Source organism: Vidua macroura, chromosome 2 (assembly GCF_024509145.1).
Source record: "Vidua macroura isolate BioBank_ID:100142 chromosome 2, ASM2450914v1, whole genome shotgun sequence".
Taxonomy (NCBI): Eukaryota; Metazoa; Chordata; class Aves; order Passeriformes; family Viduidae; genus Vidua; species Vidua macroura.
In genome coordinates this window covers 38,673,952-38,690,078 of record NC_071572.1, presented here as the reverse complement: position 1 = coordinate 38,690,078, position 16,127 = coordinate 38,673,952, and positions in this window count along the sequence as shown.

Sequence of the window (16,127 nt, the reverse complement as noted above, 5' to 3'; positions counted from 1 at the left end):
TGTGTGAAAAACAAAAGGTCAAAGGTTGAAGTAAAGCTTGTATCACCACCTCCTTCTTTTTATTATCTTTTTTTTTTTTTCTTTCTTTTTTTTTTTTTTTTTTATTATGTGCTAGGAGTATTACAGGCTAGGAGACTTCCTGAACCAGTGATTCAGGTGTGAAATAAAATGCAATAATGCAATAATCTGTCATTTTATCAAACTACCCATGCTGCTGGGGATGGTAGAGCCTGATTTAATTTCTACATTCATTGGCTATGGAGATCTGAACTCCTCTGTACTTATGCTGTAAAAGAATTCACATAGGAGTTTAATTAAAGTTTGGTTTTAGACTTATTCATTATGATGGTTTTAAAGTTATTCTTTACGATTTACCATATTATTATGGTTTATTGTATATGTTTCATTTGAAAGGAGTTGACAAATTTGTGTCTGGAAGAGATGGCATTTTTAATTTTGCAGGTGATTAAAAGTATAGGCCAAACTCTGTCCCTAGATTTCACTTAATTCCTCTGAGATAGAGTCTGGCTTTAGTTTACAATAGACATATGCAAGTCTTCACAGAAAGCTCATTTGCAGTGTTGAAAGGATGATGTTCTACAAGGTATATAAAGCAGTACAGCTTGTCTTTAACAGTAAACAAACTCAGGTACGTTCAAGCTAATTACTTTTTGGCACTGAGGGACCTGAAGTCTTAGTTGCTTGTTCTGAGCAGACACTTATAAATTAACTGCCAAAAGAACCCAAACTTGTGTGAGTTCTGTGGCTTATTACTTCAGCCAAAGGCAGCATAAAAGCTTCATAGATCAATTTGTAAAATACATGGATATTGTCACTTGAACTCTTGGTAAGACCATCATTTGTCTTGAATTAAATTCACTTTACCCACTTACCTTTTTAAAAGTTTGGTGCTGACGTACCTAAGCCTAGACAACTACTGGAAAAACTCCTTAGGAATACACCTTACAAAGTTAAAAATTGCTTAGCTGAGACAATATAACAATTCCTGGTTAGAGAAATGGGTCTCCCATTGACATAAAAAATGCTCAGGATTGGACCTTTTGCGAATATATTTGGATTCTTATGGACTTCTACTGCTTTTCCCATACTTTTCTATGTTAGGAAGGGCCTGACTGTAAATCCAGCATAGACCCAGATCATATTTTACTTCACTCTTCAGATTAAATGGTTTATGTTGCATTCGAGAACACTATAAATTAAAATAATTTAATTTTGTAGTCTGTTTTTGTTTCTCTCATTGATTTCAGCCCAAATGTTAATCTCTGAATCTATATGTAGACTAAAGAAGAAAGTTTCAAAACCAAGTGACTGGTATTGATTTCAGACGTCTGATCATAGTTAGTCAATTGGAAAGTATTGGCCTGAGATACCTTGTACTTTGGAAGATTTCTTATGTAATAACTCTTTGAAATCTGATTATGCTTCGTTGCAAATGGTGTTATTGACCTGTGTATGGAAAAGACCTTTCTTCAGAGAATTTTCATTTTATATATTCCTCCTCTGCTTTGATTTGCTTTGCTTTGGTTTTAAAATGTGTCTTTAGGGATTTTCTGAACTGGTTAGTAACTAGGAAAATATTCCTGTGTCTTCTCATATATACAACTGTCTTGCTACTCACTATTATTTGGAATGCAGCCAAATGAATTATTAGTGGCAATTGTTCAGTTGATGATTAATGTCTCAGCCTTCAGAAATGGTGGGATAGAGCCAATAATTGTTAAGAGTTATAAAAGGCATTTCATGAAGCTATGCATGCAGACTTACAGAAAAGTATTTACTCTTCTCTCTCCTGCTTTAGATCCATGTCTGCTTTTCTTTTATCTGCAAGCAGAAAATTGAAAGCTGTTTTATTGTTTTACTCTCTGTTTTTTGAGGGCTTCATTACTTGATCTGGTGCCAGCATCTGTGCAACTACTAGTCAAACTTGTCTATTAAAGATAGCCATTTTTTTCAGAAAACTCAAATAAAACATGAATGGAGCTTTCTCCCTCATTTACATTCTGGTTTCAATTGGCAGCAGATACTGCAACAGTCTGATTTGTCAAAATTTCAGCACCTTTGTGAGTGCACATTTGTGCCTCTAATCTCTGCCTTATATTAGAATTTTGCTTGTTCATTTCCTCTATTTCCTTTTTCTCAGTGTATGATTATCTTTTTTTTTCAGTCAGTGAATATGATCTTTGTGGTACTGTAGTTTAGTCTATGAATGGTAGAACAGTGTAGAAAAGGAGGATCCTCACAAAAATTCCCACCCCTCCCCAAATGAACTAATGTTCCGTTAGGTTTCGCTTACCCTAGTGCGAAAAAGATACAAACAATCCAAGTTGGTGGAGTTGAGAAAGGGGCATAAGTGAGGTGAGAATCAATCTGAAAGGATTCCATCTGATCTCTGTCTTGCTCCATCTGAGCAAGGTGCTTCAGAAATTTCTAAGGTGCATACTGTGTCACTGTTTTCAGATTTCTTATGAAAGACCTAATTACAGATCTGATTTGCTTCTGTGACAGAACACCAGCTAGATCTTATGGAAATACATCATTTCTGCAGTCTGCATGTCCAAATCTAATGCTGAAAAGATTCCTCTGTAGCTGTAACTAGTGATCAGTGAAGAAAATTTTGTATTAATCAGATTAGAATTATAAAAAATAAATGGTGTAGTGAATGGGCATATTTTACTTGTAAGACTTTAGTGTGTGTGCAGTCCACAAGTAGACAGTTGACTGGGAATTTGCAGTCAACCTGGAGAGCTGAGTATCGCTGCATACCTTCCCTGAATGCTGCTGCTGCAAACCACAGAGGAGTCCCATTGAAGAAAATGGAAAAAAATAAAAAGCTAATTCTTTACAGCAGGTAAAATAATGTTCCCTGGAGCATTCATTTTTCCCCTCCCTGTGGAAAGGTGAACTTCCCTGGTGAAACATGCTGAGAGCACTGGTTGTCTCTCTCAGGGCATCCTCATTTTGATTAAGTCTGGATTCAATTTCTTCAACTATCTTCACCATCTATGGGTTTAATGCATAAATTTAAACTCCTTTTGCAGTCAGTAGAGAGGAAGAGGCTCTGAAGAAGGCAGCTCATCCCTTCTTTGGACAGTGGTTTGAAAGTGCAGTATCATGATCAGCCTATGTGAGATGTGATGGGTGTTGAAATGATGGGCCCCAAGCCACATTCTGTCCCCAGCCTAGGACCTGTGCTGCCTTCCCTGCAGTGGTCTAGACAACCTTCCACAGATAGGATAATATCAGTTTGGATTCTCCTATCTCTTTCCTGTAACTATAGGAGATCTTATTCTTAGATGATATAAACTGGGTGAGATGAATCTTCCCCTTTGACTGGGAAAGTAAGAGTAACATGTTGTGGGCATACTGCAATTCTTGGCTTAATTTTTGTACAGAAAAGCATCCAAAACTACAGTCTGCCAGGAAAAGTTGATAGCAATAGAGGTTTTTGGGGAAGCTATGACTAGCTGCTATGCATTTCCTGTGAATTTATCCAGTATTTGTTTCCAAATTTTCATAGGATTTTCTGGAAGTAAATAGAAATTTTTGTCTCTCTCTTCTTCTCTTAATATTTTCATTCACTTCTCATTCTTTACTTTCATAATTTGTTCCAGCAAACACTTTATAAGATTTTGAATAACAATGCTGTCTTCAGGTAAGACCATCTAGGTGACCTGGGAGCCCAGAAACTGAATCATCCTTTTCTTATAGATAAGCAGAATCCTGAATATCTTTTTTTTTTTTTCCCTGAAAAAGGAAGTCTCAAGTGATTAATTCAGGTTCAAACATTTATATTGTAATGTTAAGTCTTCCAAGGCTAAGTTTACTCTCACCTTAGTTACTGAAGGTTTATAGCCATGACAGGTGCCCCATTTGGGAGACTAGTTGCCCCTGCTCGCCTGGGACTTTTGCCAAATTACACCTATGTGGTTTCTTTGAGGTCTGCAAATGGAGGAACTTTGGCAGTAGCCTTTCTCTTGCTTTTTATAATTACAGGATTTTCTCCTTTGCTAAGTAGGCTGATTTCACAGAAATTATAACCAATTGTAAGACAGATATGTGTGTTACCTGCAGTTAGGTGGGTTGATTCCCATCTAGACTGGTCATGCAAGACTGCCTCCACAGAAAAACAGAAAAAAGCTGAAATGGGTCAGGAATTTAAAATAATTGCTATCCCTACATTAGTCTAAATGAGCATTTAAAAACAATGCTAGAGTTAACTCTGCAGCAGCACAAAGTGCATTAATTGTGTGAGGGGAATACACATTTGAAATTTTCAATTAGACTTCATTGAGGGTTACCAAAAGTTCAATGTGAATTGGAGCCTAAATATTGCGACTGGGCTTTCCTCTTAACTTCATCTGTACAGGATTAAGTCAATAGTGAAAAGGATGTTATCAATTAGATTATACAAGTGACTGTTTGACTTAATTACCTGCAGCATTATCCTAGTTGTAAAAGATGCATTAGCAGTACATACTTGCTTCTGAAACAGACAACTCAGTTTCTCTAAAATCACATTGAAACTGAGGTTAAAATACCTTTGTGACACTTTCTCATGGCTCAGTGAACTCAGTAACAAAACAAACCTTTTCATCTCACTTTGCCAGTTTGAGTGATGCCTAATAATCAAGGATGTCAAGTTACCTCTTGGCACAGGAACAGAACAAGCTGTATTGTCCCGTTCCTGAAAAGGCATGACCAAATGTACCTACGGGTAACAAAAAACTTAATGATTAAAAAGGCAGGTTTTCTTTTGTCCAGTTCTTCCAGCATAGTTATTAATACACATCCATTTCTCAATTCTTTCCTGGGAGTAGAACAGCACTTTAAACAAAAGTAGCTCCATTATATTTCTGCACTGCTTTTCTTTGTCTTTATTCTGTTCTGGTGACAAGTTCACTTGAAGGTTAAGAAAGTCTAATCACATTAGCTGTAAGTGTTAACAGTAAGGAGTCGTTGGATGCAATGATTTTTCTGGTGATAAAGCTGACTAAAGAATTTCCTACCTCCTCTCAAACCCATACTTCAACACATACCTGTTCTCTGGAGGCAAGCTAATCCCCTCTTCTGAATTTTGTCCAGATAGCTGAGATGTTTATGCTCTAAATGGGATAAAGAAAGTGAACCAGATTCTGAAAAATTGTTCAAAAATATGTTTGTGGTTTTTTGTTAGGTTTTTTAAATAATCTTCACTTGCTCAATGTTTATAGTTAAATAAGAAATTAAGGCATTCAGACAAATACCAGGGAATTCAAGCTCACACACATTAAATGAAATAAAAAACAGGATAAATGGCAAAACCATAGAAACTTGATATACTTCTGCTTTTTATTAGCTAGGTGAGCCTTGACCTTCATTCATTCAGTTTTTAAAGGCAGCATCAATGATTTTTCCTAGCATAAAAAGCTTTCATTTTCCTATTTCCTCATTATAGATATAGAGGATGTTGTGAGTTACATTTCTTCAATGCCTCAGTATTTTTCCTGATTGATGCTGAGATTCAGATGATCTTTTAACAGCTGCTTTGCTGGGATTTCCAGCAAACCATCACAGAACAGGCATAACCAATAACTTTTATTGGTTAATAAAAGACCAACAGAAGTGTGTGGTCTTTTAGAAACAGTTTTATTTGTGCTGCTGGTTATGAAACACAGTGGTGAGGGTCTGATGAGGTTTGACCCCAGCCAGAAGCTCAGCCACTTGCAACCACTCAATCAATGCCCTGGTGGGATGGAGGAGAGAATCAGAAACCACAGAAAAAGTGAGGCAACTCATGGATTGAGATAAAGACAGCTCAATAGTTGAAGAAAAGCCATGCACACAAGCAAAGCAAAGCAAGGGATTCACTTACAACTTCCCATGGGCAGGCAGGTCTTCAGGCATCCCCAGGTAAACTGGGCTGCTTTATCTGCAATGGTGTCTTGGGAAGGAAAACAGCATTATTCCAAACATCTCCCCTTATTTTTTCTTCTCCCAGCTCTATATGCTGAGTATGATGCCATGTGGTTTGGGATGTCCCTCTGGTCAGTTGGGATCAGGTGTCCCGGCTTTGTCCCCTCCCAGCTCCTTGTGCAGCCCCAGCCTGCTCCCTGGTGGGGTGAGAGGCAGAAAAGGCTTGACTCTGTGCAAGCACGGCTCAGCAACAGCTGAAACATCCTTGAGTTATCAACACTGTTTGCAGCACAAATCCAAAACAGTCCCATGCCAGCTACTGTGAAGAAAATTAACTCTATTCCAGCCCAAACCAGTACAGGATCATATACAACTTGCTGGCATTTGATTGCGAGGATTTTCTCAGTGCACATCCACCTTTGATCAAAGGCTCCCACTGGTTAAATTCTCTGACTAGACAGCTGTATTTGACCATAAAGTTTTCTACAAAGAATATACTTTGTACCTCGTACCGCATAATCAGGTTCAAGGCTCCTCAACAGCTTCAAAGCAGCTTCAGTAGTAGCAAACTTCTGCTTACTTTTCATCCAGCTACTCTCAGCAAAGATGTTGTGGTGGGTGGAGCAGTCCTTTGAACTCAGACGGGAAATCAGGATATATACAGAAGATTTCCTGCACAGGTGTTTGGTTTATCTACCAGTTGGACAGTCCCTATCTTTGCCATTCTTGAGACAAGTTTTCAGTCAGCTCCTGCTATGGACAAGATGCCAGAATATATTTTGTTGGGGAAGATGAAATAGCAAGGCCCTATAAATATGATGGCCTGGCAAAAGAATCAGAGAATACAGATATTGAGATGAAAACAAGGTTTGAAATACCAAACCTTAATCACTGAGCATCTCGAAAACAATAATGCAGCCAAGCTGAAAGCAATCCCCCCTTCTGATAGGTCCAAAGGTCAAATGGAATGTTCTGTCTCACCCCCCAATGTATGGTTCATCCCCCACCTGTAACCCTCCCCTGAAGTATCAGGTATCTGTAACCCCATTGGCCCAAGTCCTGTCCCAGCCCTCCTTGAAGCCCCCTGATAAGGTGTGGCTGAGGGACCGGACTCTCTCTCTTGGACCCTCCTGCTGGGACGCTCACCTGGCACCCTCTCTCTCTCTCTCTCTCCCCTCCCCCGCTCTCCCTGGGCCTGTCACGAGTTGCAGCTAGCAACTTCAAGCAGGGCCCTTCATCCTTTACAATAAACCCTATGCTCTAAAGACCCGACTTCAGAGATCCTTCATCACCACCCATCCAAACCGTCCTGGAGTCCAGCAGTCCCCGCAATATTTCTTTTAGATTAGGTGTTTCATTAGGAAAATCTTGTGTAAGGGGAGGAACCATTTTGTTCCCAAGGATGGTGGTGTGCTGCTTTTGGTTTTTTTTTCCCTCTTCTGAGAGTGAATAGAAGCTCCTAAGTTAAATTGATTTGAATTGTGCAGTAAGGATACAGAAACAACCTCTTCAGATCTGCAGTGGCTCTAAACCACAATGGCTCAGATGCTTCATGGCCACAAGACTTAGCTCAACCAAAATCAACCTGTATACAAGAATTTTGCATTTTAATCAGCATGATCAGAGTGTTCTTCCCCACTGATCTGTACTGCAAAATATCTATTGGGTGGAAAAAAGTCATTAAGCACTTAACAGTAGTTCTTATTCTATATGACTCACGTACTTCTGCTCTGTAACTTTCCTGGGTTGGTAGGTTGTTTTGTCCAAAGCTACATTTGGCAAATTTTTTTAAAGCAATCTCAGGCTGAAATGACTGGAAGTTTTACTCAAATGAAGATGACACTCTCTGATTTACTGTTCTGCCTTAAAAAAGATGAATAGTCACTGTGTTTAATCATGGCCTTGAAAAGCTCTAGAAGGCTATGGCTCAGACACTGCTGGCTCAATCTCTCTTTGGGATGGCTTTTTGACAAAGAATTAAGCGGAATCAATTTGGTATGTAACAGGCCACAGATCATTTATTTTTCTGATCTTCAAAAAATAGTCAAATGCAATGAAGATTTACAGTAAGATTTATGCAGGTTATGTTAATGCATCCCTACAGTCTTAATTTCAAAGCTTTCATAGTTCTGTCAGACAATTTGATTCAACTTCATAATAAAAGTAAGTCTAATTTTCCTGGGTTTCAACACACCTTTATGTTCAGCAAATCAAGCTTGTAATAAGAAGAATCAGTCATAGATTATCAGTGCACAGGAACAGATGAATCTGCCAGGGTAAGTAGTCATCTTTCACAAAGGGTGCATGGATTTATCTTCATTAAGGCATAGAAACCAGCCACAACACATCACACTTGACCATTTACTTGTCTACCTTCCAATTTGTATCGCTGGGTCCCTCCATCAATTAAGACAGAGGTGTTAACCCCATTTGTTAAAGTTACCAAAGATATAATTTTGACCCTTTTTTTTGGTTGCTGAACTTTTTAACCCCCTTTAAGAAGTCAGTGGAGCATTGCTAAGGGCTTATGCAAGCATTCCTTTGCAGAATCAGGTAGGTAAAAGTAAAAATTACTCAAATATTTCTTTTCTGCCCAAGGGGGTGGAGCGAGAGAGACAGACAAAATTGATGAGGCATTTTCAAGTTCGGTGTGATTTAAAAAGAGCCCAAGTTTTAAGTATATGGCTGTATATGAAATTATATGAGATGAGTGAAAGGGCTTGAGGCTGTGAGTGGAATTTGGCAGGGAAACAGCATTTGCTGAAAAGAAGCAACTATGCGTGTTTTGTGAGGAATTGGCTTCATTTGACCAAACTAAAAGCCTTGTCAAATTATGAGCTGTAGCTGTAAAATATGCAGCTTTTAAAAAGTGCACAGCACACATATGCATGGCAAACTTACTACATAAAGAAAAGTCTAGTCAGGTAAATTGCTGCAATTCAGAGAACACTCCTTGAAAAAGGTACCTAGCAAGCCTTGTCAGGCACTAAATGACTGCTTGTGCAAGAAAGGGTTCCTGCTGACTTAGTAGGAGATGTTATGCTGCACTTATACCTCTTAGGGATATATTGATTCCTGGTTATTGTCAGGGACAAGACAATTGATGAAATAGGACTTTGGTTTAGTTCTGTGTGGCAACTCCTATATTTCTAAGAATGTAAATTTTACATAAAACTGAAAAGCTAGTACCACTAGTACCACAACCTGGGTTCCCCTAGGCAAAGCTCTTTGCAGAATGGAAATAATATTTAGTGTATCTACTTTCGTCATCAGAGATTTTGCCATGCTGTAAGGAAGCCATGGGGCCAAGATCCCTGTTAATTCTCATATCTGTCAGTAATTATGGACATTTTCCTTTGCAGGCCAAATTCCCAGCTGAAGGCTCAAAGATGGCTTTTTCTGCATCTATATTCTGAGTCTGTGGGCAAAGCTGTCTATACAGCTGCTCAGTACTGCTGCTGCTTAGCACTGTGCATCAGCCTCCACATCAACTGTGTAGTGATTTCAGTGTCATTTCTCAAATCTCATCAGAAACAACAGACTGGGCTAAATAAACTTTTGTTTAAAAAAGATAACAGACAATGTCAAATGAAAGAAACACAGCTCTATAGGCGTTTTATGTAGGAATAAGGGTCTCATTATCAAAGGTATTTGGGAGGTCCAACAGAAATAATATCTCAAGTTCTCATTTATTTCATCTGAGGAAGAAAAGAAACAGCTTTGTATTAGCTTATTAGCTTTATAACACTTAGCTTCTTTTGGTCTTGATTCTTACTTAAAATAACTCCTTAAAATAACTCCTTAACTGCACTCTACTTCATATTACATGTGCTTCCTCTTTAATATACCTTGTTTGCCATCAATTCACATGCAGGTTCTATCCAAAATATCTGCTGAAATTACCTACTCCTGAGAGCACTAATCTCAATATTTACTTAGTTATGCACTCATACTAACCATCCCCAGCTAATACAAAAGGCAATTAGTTTGCTGATTCATGGACTCTTTTACTTCAGTTTCAGCTAGGAGCAATAAAAATAAAGGTTGAATGTGCCTTTGAAAAGGCAGTCTGGTTTACATGAGAACTTTGAGCTGAGTGACGATTGATGTTTTGTTCAGTACTGGTGCAGGCTTCTCCTCTGGGGAGCTGTTGAGCTCCTTGAAGAGAGAAAACCATTTAGGAGGGTTGCCCAAGAAAGAACCACAAATCCCCTCATCCACATTACAACAGGGGAGTACCTGAACCCAAATGCCTACCACACAAAAAAAATCCAGCAAACAGCACAGGAGAGCTGGTCCTGGTTTGGAAGGTAACTGTTTGGTTAAGAACAGCATCAAGGAATCCTACCATATTCAGAAAGTTGATCATTTATAAAAGAAAAACTTTGAGGAAACAGTCATTTGAGCTGCCGTGTGTTTCAGCTCTTAAAAGCAAGCAGGGCATGATGCCATATTTCCCTCTCTCTGGGACTTGTTTCAGGAGGCTGACTCCCGAAGAGCTGTCAGCCAGCTGTGCTTCTTAGCAATGATGCTGAAGCATTGACTCAGGAAAGAAGGTAGGAGGCATTTAAATCACTGTCTCAGGCTGCCAAGATCAAAGCACAAGTTGCACATTTTTAAAAGTGTAATGTGGCAGAACATCTAATAGCTGTAGCATGGCAGTGCAGCCAGTGCTAGGAGTGCAACACATGAGTGGCCCTTGCCTAGGACACGGCTGGTGGCACCAGCAGGAGTTGCCTACCCCAGTGGGAGAGTGAGGGGGAGAGACCCAGAGCCTTCTTCTAGAGGGCTGTAGCAGGAAAATGAGGTTGACACTGTTCTGGGAAAAATAAGTCAGAGAAGGGGAAGAGAAACATCCCTCGATCACTCTAAGGACCTGGAGAAGGAGCAGACAGCTCCAGGTTTTGACTTCACAGTGCCATTAGCTCTTTAAGGACCCATGCCCAGAAGCTCTCAGTCACCAGAGGACAAAATAAATAGACTTAGTATGTGCCCACTCTTAACTCTATCGTTACAAAATTCAACTGATTGAAATTGCTGCCGACACAGGGAAGAAAGCAGGCTAATTAGGCAGCCATGTCACTACTCTTGTTTAATTCTTATTACCAAAGCAGCCAGAAACAGGAGGCATTTCTCTGTCACTGTGTGTTACACAAATACAGAACAAAGAGATGGTCCCTTTCCTCAAAACTTGCAATTTTAATATCCACAGACAAGAGACCTTAAAGAGACAACAAAAATATTGATATACATGAGAGGTAGCAGGCCAAGCATTTCCCCAGGACCTGCTTGTGATGAGGGAGGGAGGAGGAGGAAGAGGGGGCTGCAGAGGAGGAAGGCACATACGACCTCTGGCTGACACAGCAGAGCTGCTGAAAGGTTGTGTGGACTGAGTGAAATGGCAAAGTCATGGGGTCAGGGAGAAAACCTTTGTGGTGATGTGCTGGCCGCACATCAATAACACAAGGTGACATTTGTCATTTCTGTGGCAAAATCTGTTGCACTGGCTGAGACAAAGGATTTTAATGCTGGGAGGAAGTCAGCAAAACAGCCAGCACATGTACAAGTGCATCCCAGGCAGTCTGTGTTAACTCTGAGGAGCAGAAAGCTGGATTACAGGTAAGGACAATGGGGCTTGGGTAAGTTCATGGGGCTTGACAGTCAATTGTAGCCATAAGCATTTCCTTAAAAAAAACAAAACAAAACAAAAAAAAACCCAACCCACAACAAAAAAATACAAACCCAGACAATTCCCTTACTGCCACAGGATTCAGACCTTGTCAAAGATGTCAGGCTGACAGTCCTGCAGCCTGAAAGCCCTCTCATTATCCACAGAGCAGGTGCAGCATAGGGAGCAGAAGGATAGGTTTTTCGGTGCTGATCTAACAAGCCTGCCTTTTACAGTAAAATGCCACTTTTCTGTGACAGATAAATTGTTGATCTCCTGATGGAGTCTGCAATTTGGTGAAAGAGCAGTGGAATTCGGAGACTGATTGCACTCTTATTGAGAGCTGAGGTAAGGCAAACCACCTGCTTTGGATCTCTTGAGTGAGAAGTCTGTTAGAAGCAATGCCTTACAGTCAAAACACATTACAGTGTCATTTAAACCTGCTCCTCACAGATAAAAAATTAGAGCCCCACTTCAACATTACATCTTCTCACCAAAGTTCTTTATGTTGGTTTTCAGACCCTTGAATCATTCAATATCTTCAAAATTCCTCACTTGGACCTTATTATCCTTCCTGACCTGCCTCAATAACTAGGAGTATGAAGATTTTAGGAGAAACTATTGAGAAGGGCATGACACAATTCTGATGTAAAATTAGCAGAGCCACCTCACATGGATGCTGCACCCAATCATATGTACCTCCACCTGGAAGTGTTTTTCATTGCTTGTCATATGGTAAAATGCACATATACACCATGGTCCATCTCTCAGGGTCTCCCACACCAGGTAGCTCCTAGAATACCTGACAAGGGCCTCTTCTTTCTGACTTAGGTATGAGAATGTCTCATCTCAATGTCATATTTTCCTACAACTCCAGTCTCTATTCCTAATCTATCTCCATGGATAGAGCAGAGTTTATAGGTTGTTAAACCATAGGTTTATTCTAAACTAAGGACTTAGCACATTTGGGGAACTTGGAAAACACTGGTAAATCAAAAACTCCTCATGTCTTAGAAATGTGTGATAGGTAGGTACATAAAGTTTTTTCTTAATTTTTACTCATGTCTTGAAAAATTTTACATCTCCTTCTCAGCCTTTAAATATTTATTGGCAGAGCCCACTGCTAGCCATAGTTTAACTCAGGGTTTTAGTTTGTTATCTTCTGTTTTCAAATCAGTCAAACCAGCTTGTAAACCCCGTGCACTCACTTAACAGCTGTAATTACACTGGTTGTGCTTAAGAGTTTCACTGGTTTTACCAAGTCCCTGAAGTACTACCAGTATTTTCCAGGATATCTGTATACCTTTTTGACTTGCATTTTGATATTCTGAACTGCCACTGCAAATGTCACTTTCCAGTATCAGTCCAAAATGAAAAGCTAGTTTCAGGAAGGTCCTTCCCTACTTCCTTTTCAGATATAGATTATCTCTCTTTGTGCAACATAAAATGCAAACTTTCTAAAATACTTCCCCACCACCCTTTTTGATGTCATAGCAGCAATCTCCATCAGCATCAAATAGGCTGGATACCTCTTCTTGTTTGATTTAAAATATGGAACAGGATATAAAATGAATATTTTTATACCATTGCTTTCTATTTTTGCCATTTTCATCTATGTTATTATGTTGTTTTCTTCTGAGTATTGTCTTCTGTTTTGAGTGGCTTTTAGTGCCTTTATCAGTATTGACTGCTTTCCTTATCCATATTTGTGGCATTTCCTTTAATCCAATCTTTAAGCATCCAATCTCTTGATTTATTTAATTTTTTAAATTAAATATCATTGCTTAACCCTTTTTTTCAAAGCAAGGGGTTTCTTGCCCAGAAGATTTCTGCAAACTTTAATTTTAGAGCATTTTTGAATAAAATTTAAAATTATAAGCTATGCCAGTAGTTTTAATTTTTAGAAAATGTGTTTTCAAAGACATATTTTTATACAGCATCCATGGGTATCCTGTCTGTTTGTACAACACATGTGCAATTAGATCTTTATCACTGCTACCTAGGCAACGGTTAATTTTTGGGTAATTTTGTACTAGTGATTGGCTCATAGAATACTGCATCCCCTGGAAACAGTCACTTACAGCTTTGTGTGAGAAAAAATTCTTTGCTCTAAACAGCTGCTATTTACTGTCAAATGTAAGCAATCACTGTAAAGTCATATAAAAATATATAAGGACCTTTAAGCAACGGTCTTTAAATTTTCATAGCATGGACTGTTCTATTACCTCAACAAGTTACTCATCCAAGTAACTTGGCTAACTCCTGAAGTTATCAGTAGCAAATGATCAGCCCCCTAGAGTGGGAAGACAGAGAATGTATCAGTTCAGAATATCTTGTTATGTGAGGGATTCAGTCCATTTGAGTCACATACACCCTAGGGGAAACACATGGGTTCAGGAACATTCTGTTGTTTCTGGACTGCCAGCTTCAAGACATGCACTTCATCTCCCTCCTGTGTAAAAGTGAAGTGTTGTCAGATGTGACTAGGACATGAACTCAAGGCTCTGGACTTTGTGGAAAATTGGTCTAATCCTGCCTGGCAATTCTGTTTTTAAAGAGGGACTAAATGAGTGAGCGTGATGGCTTCTTATTCTACAGAAATAAACTACAGATTGGAGTCTCCTGAATAGTTGCTATTCCCTGTTTTGCTCTTTTCTGGATGAGCTGACACCACCTAACCACTCATATCATCACTGAGACTGTGTCAAACCCTTGCAGGAATATTACCGTTGTCCCGGGTGGCAGAGTCTAATTCTGGTGTTCTGCATCCAGTGACTGGAAAATCTGCCACCGTGTCTCTTTGGTCAGGAAGAAGTCATTAGGTCGTATTATACTGCCATTTATTCATCTTTAAGAGAGGAGGATGGGACTTTACATATTAATGGACAGAAATTGTATGTCCATTTCAGCATTAAGTAGGATAAACCTCCCCAGAGGGATTGTATACACCCCATTCCTGAAAGTGTTGAAGGCCAGGCTGGATGGGGCTCTGAACAACCTGGTCTAATGGAGAGTATCCCTGCCCATGGTAGAGGAGTTGGAACTGGATGATCTTTAAGGTTTCTTCCAACCCAAACCATTCCATGTGATTCCATGATTCTATGAAACAGGACATAACTTCCCAACCTTAAATATTTGAAACACTTGGGTAAGAAAACCACTCAGCTTTTTAAGTGGTTGCCATGGGAGGAAAGAGAAACATTTACCTGCAGTGCAAGAGAACTAAAGCAACTCTTGTGAGTTACTGTTCTGCATTATCTCAGGCACTTCAGTGTCAATGGGGAATCAGGCATGGCAGCCATCCAAATGCTCAGCTTTTTACTACCAGTGATGTCCCCTTTAATGTTTTTGTCTTTGAGGGAAATTCATCAGATATAAAACCTGAAGACACGTTATATTGTTCTGATCATCCTTCATTGTTGTTGTTCCATATGTGTTTTAATACAGCTGACCTCAAATGCTCAGAATTCACAAATCACACTCCAGTAAGTGAAGGAAGAGTAGGAAGCCAGAAATTTTAAAGACAAAAACCCCACAAATGTAATAAAAAGCTTTTTTATTTCCTTGTCTTTTATGAGCTATTATTCTGGATGCATCATTATTGTAAGGATTCTTTTGTGAAATTAAAGTCTTGATATTTCTCCCCTTCCCTTCCCTTCCCTTCCCTTCCCTTCCCTTCCCTTCCCTTCCCTTCCCTTCCCTTCCCTTCCCTTCCCTTCCCTTCCCTTCCCTTCCCTTCCCTTCCCTTCCCTTCCCTTCCCTTCCCTTCCCTTCCCTTCCCTTCCCTTCCCTTCCCTTCCCTTCCCTTCCCTTCCCTTCCCTTCCCCTCTTCCCCTTTCCCCCTTCCCCCTTCCCTCTTCCCCCTTATCCCTTCCCCCTTCCCCCTTGTTGACAGGGTTCTCAGACCGCTCTTTAGTTGCCTTTTTGAACATTTTTTTTGAGGAATGATTCTTTTTATTTCTTCTTCCTGATTAAGAGAAGCCCTGGGTAAGGAAGATGTTCTACTCCACTTTATCTGTCTTAGCTTTGTACACTGAGCAGAAAGACTGTGGGCATTTCTCATGTCTTGTTTCAGGTCTTTTAAGTAGGAAGGATAATTTTGTGTTTCAGGCAAGACAAATGTGTAGAATTTTCTGGTTTCCTGTGAGCTGCAGCTTGAAAAATATTATTAAATCTGTTTTTTTATTAATTTTCTTTTAATGAACACAGAGGACCCTTGACTATTTAACATAACCTTTAAAAAAGTTATTTCACTTTTTTTGCAGGGCTGATCACGGAGGTTAAATTCATTAAATTGAAGTGTCTGTCTGTGCTTTGGTGTCTGCTTATGTATTGCGTGTCAAGCCTCTGTTACATGCCTTGGAGAATTCTGGGGGAATTGCCTTGGATAAAACCAGTACATTTTATTCATTTTATGTCAGACAGTCTCCAGAGTTTCTTCCAGAAAGAGCAGTCTTCCGTAAGTTTGAGTTGTGCCTGCCCACCCTCTGTACTTATCTGGGCTATTGATGAGCATCCCAGCCCCTTATGGGATCTGGACATGTGA